This window comes from Lolium rigidum, chromosome 4, assembly GCF_022539505.1.
Source record: "Lolium rigidum isolate FL_2022 chromosome 4, APGP_CSIRO_Lrig_0.1, whole genome shotgun sequence".
In the NCBI taxonomy this organism is placed as follows: domain Eukaryota; kingdom Viridiplantae; phylum Streptophyta; class Magnoliopsida; order Poales; family Poaceae; genus Lolium; species Lolium rigidum.
In genome coordinates, this window is record NC_061511.1 from 161,668,278 (window position 1) to 161,690,299 (window position 22,022).

Sequence of the window (22,022 nt, forward strand, 5' to 3'; positions counted from 1 at the left end):
CACCGTGTATGAACACAGCTTCGATGGGTGGCGCCGGCGAGATGGTGGGGCTTATTGGCGGGGCTCCTCCGCCGCCGTGAAAATCCAAAGGAGAGAGTTCCCGCCGGCGCGTCTTTCTCTTGGATCGGAACTAACTTTGCGGAATGCCCCATAGAGGCCGACGAGGACACTCGGAGGACGTACGCCCGCGTGTACTTATGGTACATGATTTCCGGGACTCTCTTTCTCGACGGTGGGGGTAAGCTGGCCCATTGGTGTTGGTCGAAGGCGCTTACGGTGTTGGACGACCGGTGGAGTTGGGGAACAGCGGCACTTGCCTACCTCTACCGGCAGGTGATGATTTGTTCTATGTACTATTTTCCTATAGTAGTGCGCTACACAAAGTAGTAACCAAATATCTTATGTACGCAGTTGGACGAAGCTTGTCGCGGGACCGGGAGCAAGACCGGGAGCGGCGGTATTGGTGGATGCATGCTCCTACTTTCCGTATGGAGCTGGGACCGCCTATCGGTTGGACGTCCCGGGGTACTCAACGAGACGCCATGGCCTCATTTCCCTCACTTTCCCGATCGGGAGCCCACTTGGGCATACCTTTGGGACAATGTCTCGGAGATGACGAGCGATCCAATGGTCATGTACGAGGCAGTACACTCGCGGAGTTGGACACTCTTACCGCCGAGCGGGTAACCGATCACTGCGGAGTTGCAATCCTAGTTTTGATTGATTCTACCGGCATCTACTAAATAATTGTATGCTTGCAGGTGGAATGGGAGCCATATGGTAGCTACTACCGTATTGGCGCGGCGATGACCGACCTAAACCCCAAGTGCACGGAGGAGGCGCGGTTCGGCGTATGCGCTGCCCACTCATATGCATGTGGCTTGTTGAACACCACCAGCCGCAAAGAGTGATGAGACGGTTTGGGCTGTATCGGGAGTGCCCACCAATGTGGCAAGACACGGACAAGGCGCTTCACGAGTAAACTTCGGAATCATGCGATGGAAGATTCTTGATAGAAGAGGTACAAACTAACTTGTTGATTCTTGCAGTGCTTCATAGGCAGCGGCGAGAGGAAGATCACAAATTGGCCGATCCATCATAGCGGCCACATCACGGCGTTCCAACATCGCTTGGAAGCGGCACGGAATGCTGACCCCGAGCGGATTGTGCCTCACGACTTCACCGCTTTCAACAACTACCTCGAGTGGTTCCATCGGAACACGCGTATCGAGTTAGTGAAGCGCGCGTATCGTCGGGGAGATCTTGGACGACCCCATCCAGTTCGATGAGGTTGGGCAAAGCCAGCACGACACTTTTGCTCGCGAGAGGAGATCGACTTCTATTGCTTCCGAGCTGAACTTCGTGGTAATGGATTCTCTCACTAACTAGTACATCATCTAGATTGCCATGTGCTCGCTTAAATTGTGTATGCTATGTTTGTCACGAGCGGGAGGAGATCCGGAAAACAGTCGAGGAGTGCGAGGTTGTGTGGGAGCGAGCCACAGAGATGAAAAGCTCTGTCGGACCGTTGCGGAATTTCATTAAGGTATGATCACCAACTTTGAATGTACGCAATTATGTTCTGGTGGCTTTGTAACCGTGAGTTCCATGACGCAGAACACTGCAAGAAAGATGCGGCGGTTAGCGAACTTGCTAGGTTGTCGCGAAGGCGAAATTCCTACATCCTCCTCTTCTCCAGAGCGGGAGGTATAAACTATTTTGTTGCTATCAAACATGTTCTTACTAATTTCAACTTTTGTAATCTCATTTGTTCTTGTTTGTGAAGATTCCGACGACCGGGAAATTCGAGTCAAAGCATACCTCCACCGCATACCTCCAAGCAAGCCCCACGGTCCGCTACCGGTTGAAGCCAAGGGGCAATGCTCCAAACCGGTACACTCCGGAAGATTATGTCAACCGAGGAAAGAAGGTTGTCACCGAGGAGGATGAGGCGCCGCCGCGGAGATCGGGTTTGAGGAGGATGAGGAACGACGAGTCCTTATCTTCGGAGGAGGAGGAGCGGGGAGGAGCAGGAGGAGCAGACAGGAGCGAGCGGCAACAAGAGCCACGGCGACGGACGAAGAGGATGGCCGTCCGGAAGCGGCCCGTGAGGACGACACGTCGAGGACGACGAGTAGGATGTGCTCCGTGTTGTTGTGAACTATATCTTCATAAGTATCGAGTTGTGAACCCTATGTCATTTCGAACCATATTTGTAATGCTACTTGTTGTTTGAATCTACTTGCTACGATGTGAGCTATGAAGTGTTATATGTGTATGTTCCGAAATTGCAACTTGTTGTCTCCATTGTTGTACTCAAAACTCGTTGGACTTTGGTAGGATTTTTCAGGGTTTTAACACAATTCAACGTGTGGCGCCCCTTCACGCTGGCGCCACACTGCAGTGTGTGGCGCCTGTGTCATCGGCGCCACACATGCCAACTTATATGAACTATTGGGTCGAAAACATCCAGGGGCTCCGGACGATAAGTCCTTAGCCGTTTTCGTGAGGCTCTATGTGTGGCGCCCGTGCCATCGGCGCCACACATGCTTGTGTGGCGCCCGTGTCATCGGCGCCACACATCGAGCCTCGCAAAACGGCTAAGTCCCGAAGGATTTGTCTCACGAGTATGTTTTGGGGGATTCCAAGTGCATGAGTGGCGCCGTTGGGAGGGCGCCACACATGCTTGCCACGTCGGATGGGCGCACCTCGGCTCGGCGAGGGGGCCACGTCGAGCTGGGTGTGTGGCGCCGGCGGGAGGGAGCCACATGGGCATGTGTGGCGCCCGTGGGAGGGGCGCCACACAAAAGGGTTAGATTGGTGAAATAGTTTCGCCGGAGGGTCAGTTTGTGCTTTTCTTCCACTTTTGGGTTATTTTTGTGTAAATCGCCTTTATCGTGTGCCCCTTACCCCACCACAAGCTCTGGAGCTCGCTCGAAATGACGGCGTAGACCCTGGCGCTGGCGCTGGGCTGTATAGATGGATTTGATTATTCACGAGGCGCAGAGGCGTGCTCAAAGGAAAGTAAAAAAAAAAAAAACACAGGAAGCCGACAAGGGGCTGGTCCAAGATGGCTTATTAGCTGGGGCTCCGTCACCGCCACCGGTGTACCCAGGATCGTACTGGAATCGTCGTACAAACGATAAGATCTCCGTACGTGTCCGGCCGGCGGCCACCATGTGCTCGCTCACATGTCGTGGCGTTCATGAGAGGCACCGTCCTTCGCTGCTGCTGCTGCTGCTATACGGTACGTAACGTACGTGCTGCATGCCGTTGCCTGCCAGCATGCATGCAACACCGGGAAAGAAGGAAGGAAGAGGAAAGCAAAGGGGGGGTCGTGCTTCTCACGAACGGTGCATGAAGCTCCATCGTGTAGGTCGAATAGAATGGTCGGTGAACAGCGCCTGTATTTTTTCTAGTGATGAGTTCGATTTTCACCTACACGTGACGCTCCGTGGTCAACAAGTTTGTTCTCCGCACTAAGTCATCTGTGGAGATACGCGCTCACCGTCCATGAAGACGTTTCCCGGCCAGCTAGCTAGCCTAACGGTTGCATTGGAAGCGGCACGTACCATCTATTACTATGACGATTAGTGCTAATCCAGTTTACTCCACTTCTGTACCATGTATTACTACACGTGACGCTCCGTGGTCAACGAGTTTATTTGTACTCCGCAGTAAGTCATCTGTCCTACACGCTCACCGTCCATGAAGAGGTCGGTCGCATTTGAAACGGCATACCATGTACTGCCGCGCGTGTGACGGTTACTACTAATAATCTGGTATAGTATTGTTCGGTTCAGTACGTAACAAAATTGTTTGACCCCTCTACTCGCGTGGCCGGCCGCCTACATCTCGAAACGCACAACGGCGCACTCCTTCGACGTCGGCCATCTTTCTTTTTCTTTTCTACCGCCAACGCGACAGTTGGGTGATCACGATGGGTGGTTGGACGTAAATGCGAAAAGTCCACGTCCAGCTAACGTATGACTAGCTTGGTCTGCTCATTCTTATACTCCATACGTATTAGACGAGTGTGGCTAAACTGAGGCCGCCGATCTACATATAACTTTATTTTATTTCAAAACATAAAAAAATTATAATTCAAAGTTTTAAGAAAAGTTCGTACACTAAGTACCGAGTTTTTTTTTTGACACGGGGCAAAAAAGTTGCCCCGTTTCAAAAAAAAAAAAACTCGGTACGAACTACATTATGTTCTAGGCAACACAAAAAAGATAAAAAAAATCTGACAAATTATATATTGAAATGTGCGCTTCACTACGAAATTTGCTGGGTTTTATCTTCTTTTTGTGGAGCATATAATACAAAGTGGTCCGTACTGAGATTTTACAAAGTGGAGCTGGTCGGAGAAGCGACCTCAACTCCTTTCGCTATCTGTCGTCGTTACCACCAGATGTACCAACATGCAACCTCTATGCATGGATTCATTCAAACCCAGGCGATTCAGAATCGACAACTTCTTCTATGCGTTACGAAGGATATATACCAGCACAACTGAGCCTGTTAGTACAACATAATCGAAACATTGTTTATCCAAATTGGCTTGATCTCCGAAAGGAAATCGCCGGCTCCAAGAGAGAGAAATGAAATAAATATAAGTTGTCTTTTCTAAATAAAAGATTTTAAAAAAGAATAGCACGGGTCCAAAATAGAAGGGCAAAAGAAGGCATCAGTTCAAGTGGAAATTGACCAGAGAAAAAGAAAACAGGCCAACACAACAGAGACAAAGTGAGAAGAGGGACCGGATATGTGAAATGTCAAAGGCGAGGACCGTCCCAGATTATAAATCAAGTCAAGGTACCGATCCAACACAATGCGCCAATCAGAGAACCTGGATGGCGTCCGTACGAAGCACGTGCATGGAGTGCGACCTGGACGGCTGGAAAATCACCGGGCCGACAGGATAAGTGGCCCCTCGTCGTCTAGCTCTAGCTGGTGGCACCAACCCCGTCACCCGCCTCTCAAAAATGACGGCGCACAAGGGCGCGTCCGTCGCACGCATCAATCCCGTCTGGTTTCCCAAACGCCTGGATCACTTTTAATCCCGATGCCTGGGCCCCAACTCGTAAATGTTATCATCTCATGCGGGTCTCGTGCTCCAGCTGGAGCAGTGAAGCTGAATCAGCTCTGACGCCGACGGGTAATGGGCTGGTTATGGCTGGCACCGACACCCACCCCACCTTCACGATACTCGTGAGCTAAACTTGCACCATATCTCAACATCTCTCGCCTTGCAATTTATGTAACATATCTCTTCGTATAGTGGCCTAGTGGGTTGCAGTTTACATCATAACGTCTCCATGGTGAAGATAATTAGTCTTGAAGTTAGCTCGATAGCACTCTAAGAGCATCTCCAGTCGAGTGTCCCTTAAAATACGTCTGGCACAACGATTTGGGACACGTTCGGAGATAGCGTCGAACAAAAAGAGACTAAAAATCTGTACAAAAAAGAGGTCATTCCCAGCCGTGTCCCTCAAATAGCTTTCTTTAATAGAGGGGACCACCCCATGTGAGAAAAATAGGTGAGAGAAAGTGTGGGAAAAGAGAATAACATGTGGGGACTAGGGACTGCATGCATGCGTCCAGACGGTGATTTTGTGTCCAGCGTCCCCGGTAGAGACTCTAATGAGACGCTATTTAGCTTTGGGGGACGCGATTGGAAAGCATTTTTCTTCAGTTCTTGTGCGCCGTCCCCCGAATGGAGATGCTCTAAGGCTATCTGTTTCAATATGCGTTGATAGGAGGATATCAAATGCCAAACCCAGCGGTTCGACGCAAACAGGCTGACCTGGGTAACTGATGGCGTGTAACTCACACGTTCGTTGAGAACCCCAAGAGGAAGGTATGATGCGCACAGCAGCAAGTTTTCCCTCAGAAAGAAACCAAGGTTTATCGAACCAGGAGGAGCCAAGAAGCACGTTGAAGGTTGATGGCGGCGGGATGTAGTGCGGCGCAACACCGGGATTCCGGCGCCAACGTGGAACTCGCACAACACAACCAAAGTACTTTGCCCCAACGAAACAGTGAGGTTGTCAATCTCACCGGCTTGTCGTAACAAAGGATTAACCGTATTGTGTGGAAGATGATTGTTTGCGGAGAAAACAAGTAAAAACAAGTATTGCGAAGCAGATTTGTATTTCAGGTATAAAAGAATGGACCGGGGTCCACAGCTCACTAGAGGTGTCTCTCCCATAAGATAAAAGCATGTTGGGTGAACAAATTACAATCGGGCAATTGACAAATAGAGAGGGCATAACAATGCACATACATGTCATGATAAATATAGTGAGATTTAATTGGGCATTACGACAAAGTACATAGACCGCCATCCAACCGCATCTATGCCTAAAAAGTCCACCTTCGAGTTATCGTCCGAACCCCTCCAAGCATTAAGTTGCAAAGCAACAGTACAATTGCATTAAGTATGGTGCGTAATGTAATCAATAACTACATCCTCGAACATAGCATCAATGTTTTATCCCTAGTGGCAACAGAGACAACACAACCTTAGAACTTTCGTCCATCGTCCCGGTGTCAATGCAGGCATGAACCCACTATCGAGCATAAATACTCCCTCTTGGAGTTAAGAGCAAAAACTTGGCCAGAGCCTCTACTAATAACGGAGAGCATGCAAGATCAAAAACAACACATATGTAATAACTTGATAATTAACATAACGTGGTATTCTCTATCCATCGGATCCCGACAAACACAACATATAGCATTACAGATAGATGATCTTGATCATGTTAGGCAGCTCACAAGATCCAACAATGAAGCACAATGAGGATAAGACAACCATCTAGCTACCGCTATGGACCCATAGTCCAGGGGTGAACTACTCACTCATCACTCCGGAGGCGACCATGGCGGTGTAGAGTCCTCCGGGAGATGAATCCCCTCTCGGCGAGGTGCCGGAGGAGATCTCCAGAATCCCCCGAGATGGGATCGGCGGCGGCGTCTCCGGAAGGTTTTCCGTATCGTGGTTTTTCCGCCTCGTGGTTTTCGCGATGGAGGCTTTAAGTAGGCGGAAGGGCGGAGTCGGGGCCGACGAGGGGCCCACACCACGAGGCGGCGCGGGCCCTCCTTGGCCGCGCCGCCTTGTGGTTTGGCCACCTCGTGGCCCCACTTCGTATGCTCTTCGGTCTTCTGGAAGGTTCGTGGCAAAATAGGACCCTGGGACTTGATTTCGTCCAATTCCGAGAATATTTCGTTACTAGGATTTCGAAACCAAAAACAACGAGAAACAAGAATCGGCACTTCGGCATCTTGTTAATAGGTTAGTTCCAGAAAATGCACGAATATGACATAAAGCGTGCATAAAACATGTAGGTATCATCAATAATATGGCATGGAACATAAGAAATTATCGATACGTCGGAGACGTATCAGCATCCCCAAGCTTAGTTCGCTCGTCCCGAGCAGGGTAAAACGATAACAAAGATAATTTCCGAAGTGACATGCCATCATAACCTTGATCATACTATTTGTAAACATATGTAATGAATGCAGCGATCAAAACAATGGTAATGACATGAGTAAACAAGTGAATCATAAAGCAAAGACTTTTCATGAATAGTACTTCAAGACAAGCATCAATAAGTCTTGCATAAGAGTTAACTCATAAAGCAATAAATCAAAGTAAAGGCATTAAAGCAACACAAAGGAAGATTAAGTTTCAGCGGTTGCTTTCAACTTGTAACATGTATATCTCATGGATAATTGTCAACATAGAGTAATATAATAAGTACAATATGCAAGTATGTAGGAATCAATGCACAGTTCACACAAGTGTTTGCTTCTTGAGGTGGAGAGAGACAGGTGAACTGACTCGACATAAAAGTAAAGAGAATGGTCCTACAAAGAGGAAAGCATCGATTGCTATATTTGTGCTAGAGCTTTTATTTTGAAAACATGAAACAATTTTGTCAACGGTAGTAATAAAGCATATGAGTTATGTAAATTATATCTTACAAGTTGCAAACCTCATGCATAGTATACTAATAGTGCCCGCACCTTGTCCTAATTAGCTTGGACTACCGGATCTTTGCAATGCACATGTTTTAACCAAGTGTCACAATGGGGTACCTCCATGCCGCCTGTACAAAGGTCTAAGGAGAAAGCTCGCATTTTGGATTTCTCGCTTTTGATTATTCTCAACTTAGACATCCATACCGGGACAACATGGACAACGAGATAATGGACTCCTCTTTAATGCATAAGCATGTGACAACAATTATTATTCTCATATGAGATTGAGGATATATGTCCAAAACTGAAACTTCCACCATGAATCATGGCTTTAGTTAGCGGCCCAATGTTCTTCTCTAACAATATGCATGCTCCAACCATTAAGGTGGTAGATCTCTCTTACTTCGTACAAGACGGACATGCATAGCAACTCACATGATATTCAACAAAGAATAGTTGATGGCGTCCCCGTAAGCATGGTTATCGCACAACAAGCAACTTAATAAGAGATAAAGTGCATAAGTACATATTCAATACCACAATAGTTTTTAAGCTATTTGTCCCATGAGCTATATATTGCAAAGGTGAATGATGGAATTTTAAAGGTAGAACTCAAGCAATTTACTTTGGAATGGCTGGATAAATACCATGTAGTAGGTAGGTATGGTGGACACAAATGGCATAGTGGTTGGCTCAAGTATTTGGATGCATGAGAAGTATTCCCTCTCGATACAAGGTTTAGGCTAGCAAGGTTATTTGAAACAAACACAAGGATGAACGGTGCAGCAAAACTCACATAAAAGACATATTGTAAACACTATAAGACTCTACACCGTCTTCCTTGTTGTTCAAAACTCAATACTAGATATTATCTAGACTCTAGAGAAACCAAATATGCAAACCAAATTAGCAAGCTCTAAGTGTTTCTTCATTAACGGGTGCAAAGTATATGATGCAAGAGCTTAAACATGAGCACAACAATTTCCAAGTATCAAATTATCCAAGACATTTTAGAGTTACTACATGTATCATTTTCCAATTCCAACCATATAACAATTTAACGAAGAAGAAACTTCGCCATGAATACTATGAGTAGAGCCTAAGGACATACTTGTCCATATGCTACAGCGGAGCGTGTCTCTCTCCCACAAAGTGAATGCTAGGATCCATTTTATTCAAACAAAACAAAAACAAAAACAAACCGACGCTCCAAGCAAAGTGCATAAGATGTGACGGAATAAAAATATAGTTTCAGGGGAGGAACCTGATAATGTTGTCGATGAAGAAGGGGATGCCTTGGGCATCCCCAAGCTTAGACGCTTGAGTCTTCTTAGAATATATGGGGGTGAACCACCGGGTCATCCCCAAGCTTAGAGCTTTCACTCTCCTTGATCATATTGCATCATACCCCTCTCTTGATCCTTGAAAACTTCCTCCACACCAAACTCGAAACAACTCATTAGAGGGTTAGTGCACCATAAAAATTAACATGTTCAGATGTGACACCATCATTCTTAACACTTCTGGACATTGCATAAAGCTACTGGACATTAATGGATCAAAGAAATTCATCCAACATAGCAAAAGAGGCAATGCGAAACAAAAGGCAGAATCTGTCAAAACAGAACAGTCCGTAAAGATGGATTTTATTAGGCCACCAGACTTGCTCAAATGAAAATGCCCAAATTGAATGAAAGTTGCGTACATATCTGAGGATCATGCACGTAAATTGGCTTAATTTTCTGAGCTATCTACAGGAAGGTAGACCCAGATTCGTGACAGCAAAGAAATCTGGAACTGCGCAGTAATCCAAATATAGTACTTACTTTACTATCAAAGACTTTACTTGGCACAACAAAACATAAAACTAAGATAAGGAGAGGTTGCTACAGTAGTAAACAACTTCCAAGACTCAAATATAAAACAAAGTGCTGTAGTAAAATAACACATGGGTTATCTCCCAAGAAGTTCTTTCTTTGTAGCCATTAAGATGGGCTCAGCAGTTTTAATGATGCACTCGCAAGAAATAGTATTTGAAGCAAAAGAGAGCATCAAGAGGCAAATTCAAAACACATTTAAGTCTAAAATGCATCAAGAGGAATCTTGTAAATAAACAAGTTCATGAAGAGCAAAGTAACAAGCATAGGAAGATAAAACAAGTGTAGCTTCAAAAATTTCAGCACATAGAGAGGTGTTTTCGTAACATGAAAATTTCTACAACCATATTTTCCTCTCTCATAATAATTTTCAGTAGCATCATGAGCAAACTCAACAATATAACTATCACATAAAGCATTCTTATCATGAGTCTCATGCATAAAATTATTACTCTCCACGTAAGTATAATCAATTTTATTAGTTGTAGTGGGAGCAAATTCAACAAAGTGGCTATCATCATATATAGGAGGCATATTGTAATCATAAAAGAAAATTTTCTCCTCAATGCTTGGGGGACTAAAAAGATCATGCTCATCGAGCCAGCTTCCCCAAGCTTAGAATTTTCCATAGCATTAGCAACAATGGTGTTCAAAGCATCCATAGTAATAACATTCCCATTAGCATGCATATAAAGTTCCATGGGTTTTTTAATTCTCTCTTCAAACACATCATGTCCTAATTCAAGATAAAGTTCATAAAGATCTCTCATATTTTTGTTGTTTTCCATTATGCTTAACTAGTGAAATAAAAACATGCATGATATTAAGTAAAGTAAAACAAGTAACTAATTTTTTTGTGTTTTTGATATAGCAAACAAGATAGTAAATAAAGTAAAACTAGCAACTAATTTTTTTGTATTTTGATATAAGTGCAGCAAACAAAGTAGTAAATAAAATAAAGCAAGACCAAAACAAAGTAAAGAGATTGAGAAGTGGAGACTCCCCTTGCAGCGTGTCTTGATCTCCCCGGCACCGGCGCCAGAAATTTAGCTTGATGGCGTGTAACTCACACGTTCGTTGGGAACCCCAAGAGGAAGGTATGATGCGCACAGCAGCAAGTTTTCCTCGTAAAGAAACCAAGGTTTATCGAACCAGGAGGAGCCAAGAAGCACGTTGAAGGTTGATGGCGGCGGGATGTAGTGCGGCACAACACCAGGGATTCCGGCGCCAACGTGGAACCCGCACAACACAATCAAAGTACTTTGCCCCAACGAAACAGATGAGGTTGTCAATCTCACCGGCTTGTCGTAACAAAGGATTAACCGTATTGTGTGGAAGATGATTGTTTGCAGAGAAAACGAGTAAAAACAAGTATTGCAAGCAGATTTGTATTTCAAGATAAAAGAATGGACCGGGGTCCACAGTTCACTAGAGGTGTCTCTCCCATAAGATAAAAGCATGTTGGGTGTACAAATTACAGTCGGGCAATTGACAAATAGAGAGGGCATAACAATGCACATACATGTCATGATAAATATAGTGAGATTTAATTGGGCATTACGACAAAGTACATAGTGACATAGGCATCCCAAATGGGCCTGCCGGATATAGTACCCGGGGTTTATTGAAGGCCCACTACTCGAAGAATAAGAAGATTCGGAAGCCCAAGATATATTTAAGGAAAAGATAGAGTTGTAATAGGAAGTGTTATTTGTAATCTGGCGGGATGAGTTAGAAACCGTCCCGAACTCTGTAACTTGTACGAAGCGAAACCCTCGGCTCCACCTCTTATATAAAGGGGGAGTCGAGGGACGAAGAGATCATCGAATCATTGTTCGCAAACCCTAGTTTTCATAATCGTCGAGTACTTTTCTAGCTGAAACCTTCGAGATCTACTTGCCCTCTACTTCTAACTAAACCCTAGCCTATAACCCGTAGGCATTGACAAGTTAATCCCTTGTCAATTGGCGCCGTCTCGTGGGAATTAGAGGCGTAAGGATCCGATCTCGATGGCACGTTCAAAGTCTTCGACATCGTCAACCGGAAGCAACACTATGGATCGAGGTAAACGGATCGCTGCTTGGTCTTGTTGATTTTGTTCCTCACCCACCCTCCCGTTTGGATGCATATGCGTATCTGGCGGAGCCCTTGGAGATGACGTTCGGAAGGTTTCACTCTCGCGTCGAGAAAGAAGGATCGTATCGTGTCGAAATTCCGATTTCGTCGGGATCGTCGCGGTCGATTCCGATTTTTCAAGATATGCATCGTCAACCGAGTCGAAGAAGAAACTTCGTCAACACGTTACGTCGGCATCGAGCAAGAGAGAAACTCGCCAAGATCTTCGGCGACACATCGTTTGAGTCATCTCGCGGACTCATATATAAGCGATGGCTCAAGCGATGTCGACAGCTACGACTTCATCGACAAATCTATCACAATGGGCAAGGTCTTCATCAATCTCAACAATGATGTCACCAAACCCAATATAGATCGGAGTACAAAATATCATCGATTTATGCTATCGACAATCAAGAGGAAACATCGGAGGCTTTCGACGATTTGGGCAATCCTTTCGTCGATCCCTCAGATCTAAGGAGAGGTATGGGCACTAAATATGTCGGGCCCACGCCACGTGTCAGCGTTCAACTTCCACAAGCAGCTTGGGATAGAGCAGCAAAAGCTCTAGATGGTTCGGAACCAATGACGACGACAGCCACAGCTCAAGAACTGCAAGCTTATCAATATAGGCTCGCACGAACTGCCCGAGAAATAGAAAAACAGACAGCTGAGTTGAACAGGAGAAAGGAGGCAGCTTCTGCATCGAGCAGGAGAAGGGCAGATCTAAGTGGACAATCTAGAGTTTCGGGTGATAGCCACAGGGAGGCTCGAAACAGAGGAAGATCAAGGTTACAACACATACCCGAAGCAGAAAGAGAGCACTTGATTCAAAACCTCGACATGTCCTTTATGTCGATAGATACAAGAGGAAATATTATCCCTAAGACACCGTAAGCTGGGTATATGGCGACACAAGCTTACATCCTTGCATCCAGGCCACCCCCAGGAGATCCAAGGGAAACATTATACAACATGGCGTTAGCAGGGGTTGGAGCTATGGGGACAGCGTTCGTAGCAACACCCCCCGAAAGAGCGGCAAGGCAAAATAGTCCACGACCTGCGGCAGCAATGAGCGGCAGCTCCTCGAAGGACCAAGTGGAGCAAGAGATACAGGAGCACAAGCAAGGGTTGATAGAGCGAGGCAAAGCGAAGGGATCATCGGCAGTCCCGTAACTCAATGACGAGGATATGTGCGGTCTACCGTGCTTCACGAGAAGAGTCCGAAAAACTCGAGTCCCCTCGAGATTCAAGTTACCCGATCACTTCAAAAAATTCGACGGTTTGCAAGATCCGGAAGATTGGCTAATTGATTACCTCGAGACGGTAAAGCTAACCTGGAGGAACTAGGGCAACAGCCATGCAAAGTATTCAGGTGCACTTAAGTGGAGCCGCACGATCTTGGATCAAAAAACTTCCGCCGAGATCCATCGACAACTGGGAAAGTTTCGAGGACGTATTCGTCAAGAATTTCAGGTCCACATGCAAAAAACCTGCGTCGTTAGAAGAACTCGAGAGCGTGTCGACAAAAGCCGGACGAGTCAATGAGAAAATATATCCAAAGGTGGAACATCATAAAAAACTCGGCGAGAAAATATATCCGACGAGAGAGCAATAGATGCGTTTGTCGCAGGAATTAGGCGTGGAGATTTCGTCGAGGACTTGGGAAGGACCAATCCAAAAACAAGTATCCGCGTTGATGGAGATAGCAAATAGATGGGCAGACGGAGAAGACGCTGTCCACAATAAACGACACAGGTCGCCGGAGGAGGACCGTGGCCGAAATTATCAATCGAGGCGACGATTTCCTCGACGAGCACCGTAACTACGATGCTCCAGGGCAAATTTCGGGCTGGATTCCGAGCCAACGCAGGAGGAAACAATAGAGATGATTATCGGAGAAGTAATGAGCGAGAGAAGCGACAACGAAGACGACTCCCGCAATAGACAAAATAGCGGACCAAGGTTTCCAAGACCTTTCGTGTCCCCCGAAGAAATGCTGAACGGACCGTGCCAGATGCACTTCTTCCTCGACAGCAACGGGAAAAGACAGTCAGGGCACCTGCAGAAAGACTGTCGAAATTTTCAGGCAATGTTCAGATACGCAGAAAATGCTCACGCTCGAGCAGCACAGAGAAATCCTCGGGAGCCCAGGAGCGAAGTTCACCTACCGCCACCTCCCGCGATTACGAGAGAACAATCAACACCAGCTTAGAATAGCGGCAGCACTCGCACCACCACCCTATGTTGATCCTAATTCCAACGGAGCAAGTGTCGATGATTCGAAGGGAAGGCCGTCCAATAGAGCTCAAAAAGTAATCTCACGACAGGTGTTCATGGCGAGAAAATGCCTCCACCAACAGTGGAATACCTCAATTGGTCGGGGCAAGACATCGGCTTCACCATAGCGGACCACCCGCAGCAAGTTCCTCGACCAGGGCAAGCCAGCACTTATTCCGCCGGCAGCTTATCGCAGGATTTGACGTTTCTCGAGTATTCATAGATGGCGGCAGCAGCTTAAACCTTATGTATGCAGATACATTGAGGAAGATGAACATATCCTTAGCAAACCTGAAGCCAACGGACACAAGGTTCCACGGCATCACACCAGAGAAACCAAGTTACCCATTGGGAAAGATCAACCTTGACGTTCAGTTTGGAACCCGAGAAAATTATAGAATCGAGAAACTGGAGTTTGAAGTCGTGGATTTCCCATCGCAGTACCACGCTTTGTTGGGACGACCAGCATACGCTCGATTTATGGCAGTACCACACTATACATACCTATTATGGAGATTGCCTGGACCCAAGGGACCAATCACGGTCAAAGGGAGTTTTGCCTTAGCCGATAAGTGCGACAAGGATTTCCATCGGTTATCGAAACCTTCGGGATGCAAGCTGAGTACTTGGCATCGAAAAGCATGACCGATTACGACGTATCGCCGTACGTTGGAAGGCCAAACAAAGAATCAACTTTCAACACGAGAGAAAATTCTAAGGAGGTGCAGATTCACCCGACAGATCCAAAAAGACGACATCCATTGCAAACAACATGGATATCGCATAGGAAAGCGCGCTCGTCGAGTTCCTCCGTGAGAACTGGAAAATCTTCGCACGGTGTCCAGACTGACATGCCAGGAGTACCCGGGGAACTTGCCGAGCACCACCTAAATTTGGATCCAACAATGAAACCAATCGGACAACCTTTGCGGCGTTTTTCGGAACCAAACCGCAGAGCCATGCTCGTCGAAATAAATCGACTAGAGGAAGCTGGTTTTATCGGAGAGATATCTACGAAGCCACATGGGTAGCTAACCCAGTGATGGTGCCGAAGAAAAACACGACAGTCCTTCGCATGTGCGTCGACTTCACGTGTCTCAACAAACATTGCCCTAAGGATCACTTTCCCTCCCAAGGATCGATCAAATCATCGACTCCACGGCAGGTTGTGAACGTCTTTCCTTTTTGGATGCATACTCGGTTATAACCAGATCAGATTAAAAGAAGATGATGAAGCCAAAACAGCGTTTATTACACCTTACGGCGTGTTTTGCTACAAGACAATGCCTTTTGGTCTAAAAAATGCGGGAGCAACATATCGGAGGATGATGCGAAGTGTTTAGCAACACAGATCGGGAAAAACGTGCAAGTATACATTGATGATGTCGTCATAACGTCAAAGAAGGGGGCAACGCTGATCGAGGATCTCAAAGAAACTTTTGACAACCTCGACAAATTCTCGCCTCAAGCTGAACCCGACAAAGTGTTCTTTTGGCGTTCCAACAGGAGAACTTCGGGGTTTCTAGTTTCAAGCAAGAGGGATTGAAGCAAATCCGGACAAAATACAAGCCATAGTAACAATGAGAAAGCCAACAAAGTTGAAAGAAATACAACAGACTAACCGGGCGAGTCGCAGCTTTGAGCGAGATTCGTCGCCGAGGTTAGGAGAAAAAGCGTTACCATTTTATGCGCCGATAAAACAAGGAGATAAATTCCAAGTGGAACGAAGAGGCCGATAGAGCTTTCGAAGATCCGAAGCGAAAATCTCGACACCACCAGTCCTGGTGGCTCCAAAGGAAAAGGAACCTCTCTTATTGTATATTGCGGCCACACCTCAAGTGGTTAGCACGGTTTTAGTTGTCGAAAGAGAAGAAGAAGGGAAAATCCATGGAGTGCAGCGGCCAGTATACTTCGTAAGCGAAGTCTTGTCGCCCTCAAAACAAAGGTACCCTCAGTACCAAAAACTAGCATATGGAGTATTCACGACAGCACGGAAATTGCGCCACTATTTTTCGGCACACCCGATCATAGTGGTCAACGAAGCTCCCCTGTCAAATATACTGAACAATCCAGAAGCTACGGGTCGTGTCTCCCTTTGGGGAATAGAACTTTCCCCTCGGGACATCACGTACGAAAAAAGAAAAGCAATAAAGTCGCAAATACTGCCGGACTTCATCGCAGAGTGGATGGAGTTGCAAAATACAGGACCTCCAGATTTGTCGAGAACCTGGACTATGAACTTTGATGGGTCCAAGAGACTAGAAGGGGCTGGTGCGGGAGTAGTACTCATATCACCCGAAGGCGACAAGTTGAAGTACATCCTTCGGATGACGTTCCCTAATGCATCTAACAACGAAGCAGAATATGAGGCTCTCATACACGGGATGAAGATGGCGAAAGCCTGCGGAGCAACTCGATTAAAAATCTTTGGCGATTCACAGTTGGTAGCTCAGCAAGTTATGAACCAATGTGACGCAATCAATGACAGCATGATGGCATACAAGGAGGTGTACAATGAGCTCGAGAAGTTATTCGATGGATGCGAAGTAAATCATATTAGTAGATTGAGCAACGACGAAGCCGACGTTCTTGCAAACATCGGGTCGCAGAGTGCCTTGCGGTCCCACCGGTGTGATTCTGGGAAGAGATAACGGAGAGATCCACCGAGTCGACAAAATCAAAAAAGAAGGAGAAGAAACCCTCGGGGGCTACCAAGGAGAAGCAAGAGGAAGAAGAAGAAGAGCAAGACCTGGTCATGGTAATACGGATACCGTGGATGCAGCCATACATATCATATATACTCAGGAAAGAAATACCCGACGATCCGAGTTGAGGCAAGGCGAGTAATTCGACGCTCCAAAGCTTTCACGAGTGGTTAAGGGAGAATTATATAAGAGAAGTATTTCAGGCGTCTTGCAAAGGTGCGTCACACCTGAAGAAGGAAGAATAATTCTGAAGGATGTACACGAAGGGACATGTGGCCACCACGCAAGTAGTCGAGCTATCGTAGCCAAGGTTTTTCGGGCAGGATTTTACTGGATAACAGACAATTGAGGACGCTAAGGACATAGTACGAACTTGTGACGCGTGTAAAAGGTTTGCCGCAAAACCTCACTCTCCAGAAGCAGAGCTAGCACCAATACCTTTGTCGTGGCCCTTCGCACAATGGGGACTCGATATGGTGGGCAAGTTACATAAATCATGGCCAGGAGGAAAGGAATACATGCTAGTAGCTGTCGACAAATTTACAAAGTGGATAGAAGCGAAACCGATAAATTCGCCAGATGGAGCATCCGCAGTAAAATTCATAAAAGGCCTCGTCTTCGATTTGGAGTGCCTCATAGCATCGTCACGGACAATGGCAGTAACTTCACATCCAACGAATTCAAAGATTACTGCAAAGAAGTGGGTATCAAGCTGCACTTTGCGTCAGTTGCACACCCTCAAACCAACGGGCAGGTCGAGAAAGCCAATGGCATTATCTGCAACGACATCAAGAAACGTCTGTTGGGACCACTAGAAAAAGCTCGACATACCTGGCCTGAAGAACTACCAAGTGTGTTGTGGAGTATCCGAACAACACCAAATACAGCGACACAAGAAACACCGTTTTTTCTGGTCCATGGCGCGGAGGCAGTACTCCCAATAGAAATAGAGCACGACTCCCCTAGAGTCACAGCATATGATGAAGAAGCTTCAAGGACAGCATTGGAAGACGATGTAGACGCACTCGACGAAGCTCGAGACGAAGTATTATCAAGGGTCACCAAATATCAACAGGACTTGAAAAATTACCACAGTGGACGTTTGCGGCCAAGATCTTTTCAAGTGGGGGACTTAGTTCTTCGGCTCACGCAAAAAAGTCATGAAAAACTCGAGTCACCATGGCTTGGTCCGTATATCGTCACGGAAGTAATTGGAGGAGGAGCATACAGGATAAAGGACAAGAAGACAGGGGTGGAGGAGCAAAATCCCTGGAACGTGGCGCAACTCAGGCGGTTCTATGCCTAGAGCTAAAATATAGTCCTTGTAAAACTTCAGTGTACTGAAACGCCCACGAGTTTTCAGACGCACTCTTTTCCTTTTTCGGGGCACCGAGTGGGGCCGGGAAAGGTTTTTAATGAGGCGGGCTCGTGGTGCTGCAATATAATAAAGATAGTGGGGATATATTTCTTATTCTTCGACACGCTCGGGGGCTCAACGCCCAAGTTTCAAAATACATACAATATAGATTCACTGAAATATTTCGCCTTGGTACACTAATACCTCGCCAAATATAACAAAATCAGAAGCCAGCAATCATAAATACAGTGTACACATCAAAAAAACGTAAGTGCCTTGGTTTAAAAACCTCGCTACGTAAATATAGAACTTCGACATTAGAGATACTCGAAGATTGGCAATCCATCCAAGGGTCGAACAAGGATGTCTTATTACAACAGAAAAGATAGATTTCAAGGAAGAAAAATAGTGCAATCTTCGCCTAGTTAGGCTCGGGGGCTTCAACAACATAAAGGACCTCAGCAATATACAAAGAAGTCCTTCGGACAATAAAGAGAAGGGACATTAAAAAAGAGTGAGATATAAGGTTTCCAATATAATACACGTCAGTTAAATCCCAAGATAGTATCTACAGACAAGCTCCTGGTCATCTTATGCTCAGCATAAGAACCCTTGGTAAAAAACTCCGAGTCCATCCGAAGAAGTTCATCTACCATCGATTCAGCTACAGGAGCTACCATTGCATCGATTGAGGCAATATCATTTTTTCGACGCGTCTTCTTGGCCAGGCAACCAGCAACAATCTTCGTCAGGTCCAACTTTGGATAACAAATGTTTATCATAATCATGGCAAATCTCGCTCCAGCAGTGAGTTGAGCCCGCACAAAGTTATGGATGCGAGGAGCATCTCTGAATACCTCCAATAATTCGGGAAGAGTTTTTGGAACCTCGTTCCGCGGAAACAGATTCCTATAGACAAGGGTTAATGTCGACGTACAAAAGCTGAGAAAATCGCGCACCAGGCAAGCACGGTCTTGGAACCTAACAATTTGTTGGGTTCGTTCAGGAGTGGCCCAGAACAAACACCCATGATTAAGGGAGAGATTAACAAGAAGATTTGTCCTCTCATTTACTCTCTGATCTTCGGCAGCAGAATCAAGAACTGAGCCTGTTAAAAGCGACAGGACAAAAAGTTGGAAGAAAGGCATGGCAAGATAAAAAGGAGGCATCAAAAGAAAGCACAAACGTACCTAGCATATCTGAGCTAGCTTCCAGCATTAGCTCAAGCATACTATTTTCTCGGGTGGTGGCTCCTTTTGCTTCCAGTACAGCAGCATCCCTAGCAGCCACAGCTTCTTCGGCTTGATGAAGAGCAAGTTTTTCTCCTTCAGAAGCTTTTCGAGATTGTTCCATCATGACCAAAGTTTGTTTCTTCATAGACTGAAATTGTTGTCGAAGTTCTTGCAAATCTTCCGACAAATGTCCGCTGGATGAACTCTCGAGGAGATTATGGTCGACTAGTATTTTCTTCGAGAAGGAAGATGCAGGAGAAGCAGCAGCAGAACAAGGAGGAGTCGAGTAGTTATCAAATATTAACTGGAAGAGAAAGGCCCAGGATCAATGAAAAGCACGAAGGGCAATTTCATTACTTACTAGAAAATTTACACAGACATTACAAAAAGAAAGTTCTCCAGGGGGACTAAGAGGATAATTGTCGCCACGACTAAAATGGCGACAAGGACAAAAGAAACAAAGAAACAAGGAGGCATGCAACTAGACCTCCGGCTTCGATGAACTAGGAGTCGAAGATGGCTTGATCCCGAGATATGCAAGGATTTTCTTCGTGTTGGGCTTGGCGACTTTAATCAATGACTTCCATCTTGACTGTTCTATTTGATCGGTGTCGCCAACCTTAATCCAGTCAAGAGTCTGTTGGCTGTCAGCAACTAGAGCAACAGTATTTTCGACAGCCACCTTCATATTTTCATGACGCGTCTTAAGTCCAAGATCTTCCGATGAATTGAAAAGCTTGGCAAGGGCAAGGAAAGTCGAAGGTTCCTCTTTCTTCGGGAAGAAGTAGGGGAACAACGCCGACAAACCTGCACTGGTATTGGCCACGCCTTCACGAATTTCGCGCCCATGAAACTCCAGAAGAGAAAGTGCGTCAAGGAGGGGATCATCGACAGGATTATCCAGATCAAAATCTTGGTTTGTTTGAGCTGCCGCACGAGACAAAAACATTAGTCACAAACCAAGACACAGGAAGAACGATAAAACAAAAAGGATCGATAACATTACTCAGAGTACGACGACTTTGTGACTTCAGACGTTTGAGGATCCCTTCCTCACGAGCAGCTTGTGCAGTTTTTTGCTCGTCTAAGGCAGATTCTGCATCCTTGAGCCTCCTCTGCAGTTCCTCGACACTAGCAGCCTTTGCTTTGGCATCATCAGCCTCAGCTTTAGCTTCGCTAGCGACAAGTTCGGCTTTCCTGCGAGCCGCCTCACTTTGCTCCAGTTTTTGAGCAAGTACGTCGGCACGCTTGTTGGCCTCTGCAAGTTTCTCTATCAAGATAAAAAAAAAGGGGAAAGAAAGATCAAAAATTGCGGCAAACGGAAAGGAGCGAAATTCAGGAAGAACAGTAAAGATAAAAGTTATTACCTTCGGCTCTGCTGGCATACTCGCGGTACCCAATAAATTGGGACCCGATGCGGATAAGATCTTTGATCATAGGCTGTCAAAGAAGAAGAATGAAGGGGAAAACATCGGCATTAAAAAAGTAGGGTTTTTACAAAAGCAAAATAGAAGAAATATAGACATCGACAAACTTACATCATCTAAGAGCTGCGACGAAGAGCTGCTCAATCGAGAAGGAGGCTCAACAATCATTTCAACCCTTGCCCTTTTTGGCGAAGGGACAAGGGGGCTCGAAGGAGGAGTAGATGTATCAACATTCTGTTGAGGAGGCGACGATTCTTCTCCTTCAACAGGTTTCTCCGAAATAACTAAAGTATGCGACGTGCTCGTCCGAGGAGCTACGTCGCGAGTTGGTACTTCTTCCTCGTCATCACTGTAAGTAAGGATTGCTAATATAAAAAGCAGAGACAAGAGAAGAAAACTTCGACTACAGAAAAAAGACAATCAAGGTAACTTACGAGCTGACGAGGGATGCAACGTAAGGATCATAAGTCGCCTTCGGATGAGAAGGAACAACTTCTTCGGCTTTGGATGTGCCGGAATCTTCGACATCGTTCCTTTTCCTTTTCCCTTGAGGGGAAACAGCGGGAGGAGGAGATTGGACTGACGCAGTGTCCTCGGAAGATCCCGCAGATTTTTGAGAATCCACGGGATCATTCACAAAGGATGGAGTTTCTTGATTATCGTCAGCAATAATGCCCATTTCTTCGACTTCTCCATCCTCAGGAAGAGGAGGAAGGGAAGCCATAGTAGGATGATCCTGCAGGAAAACAAAGGCAAAGGGAAAAGTAGCGGAATATCAACACAATGAGAGGCAGAAAAAATTCAGAGCAAAATAAAAACTCGAGAAGGCAAATACCTCGGGGAGTGGATTGGTGGAACTGTATGGCTCAATGCGACAAGAGGAAGGAATAGGATCTTTCTTGTTCAGCGAGGTAATTTTTCGAATAAGCTTCTCCAAGTCCTTCACAGAAAGATCAGTGGAGAGCCTATTGGCGTCATTGACACCAGAATACGTCCAAAGGGGATTTTTTCGAGCCTGAAGAGGCTGTACTCTAATC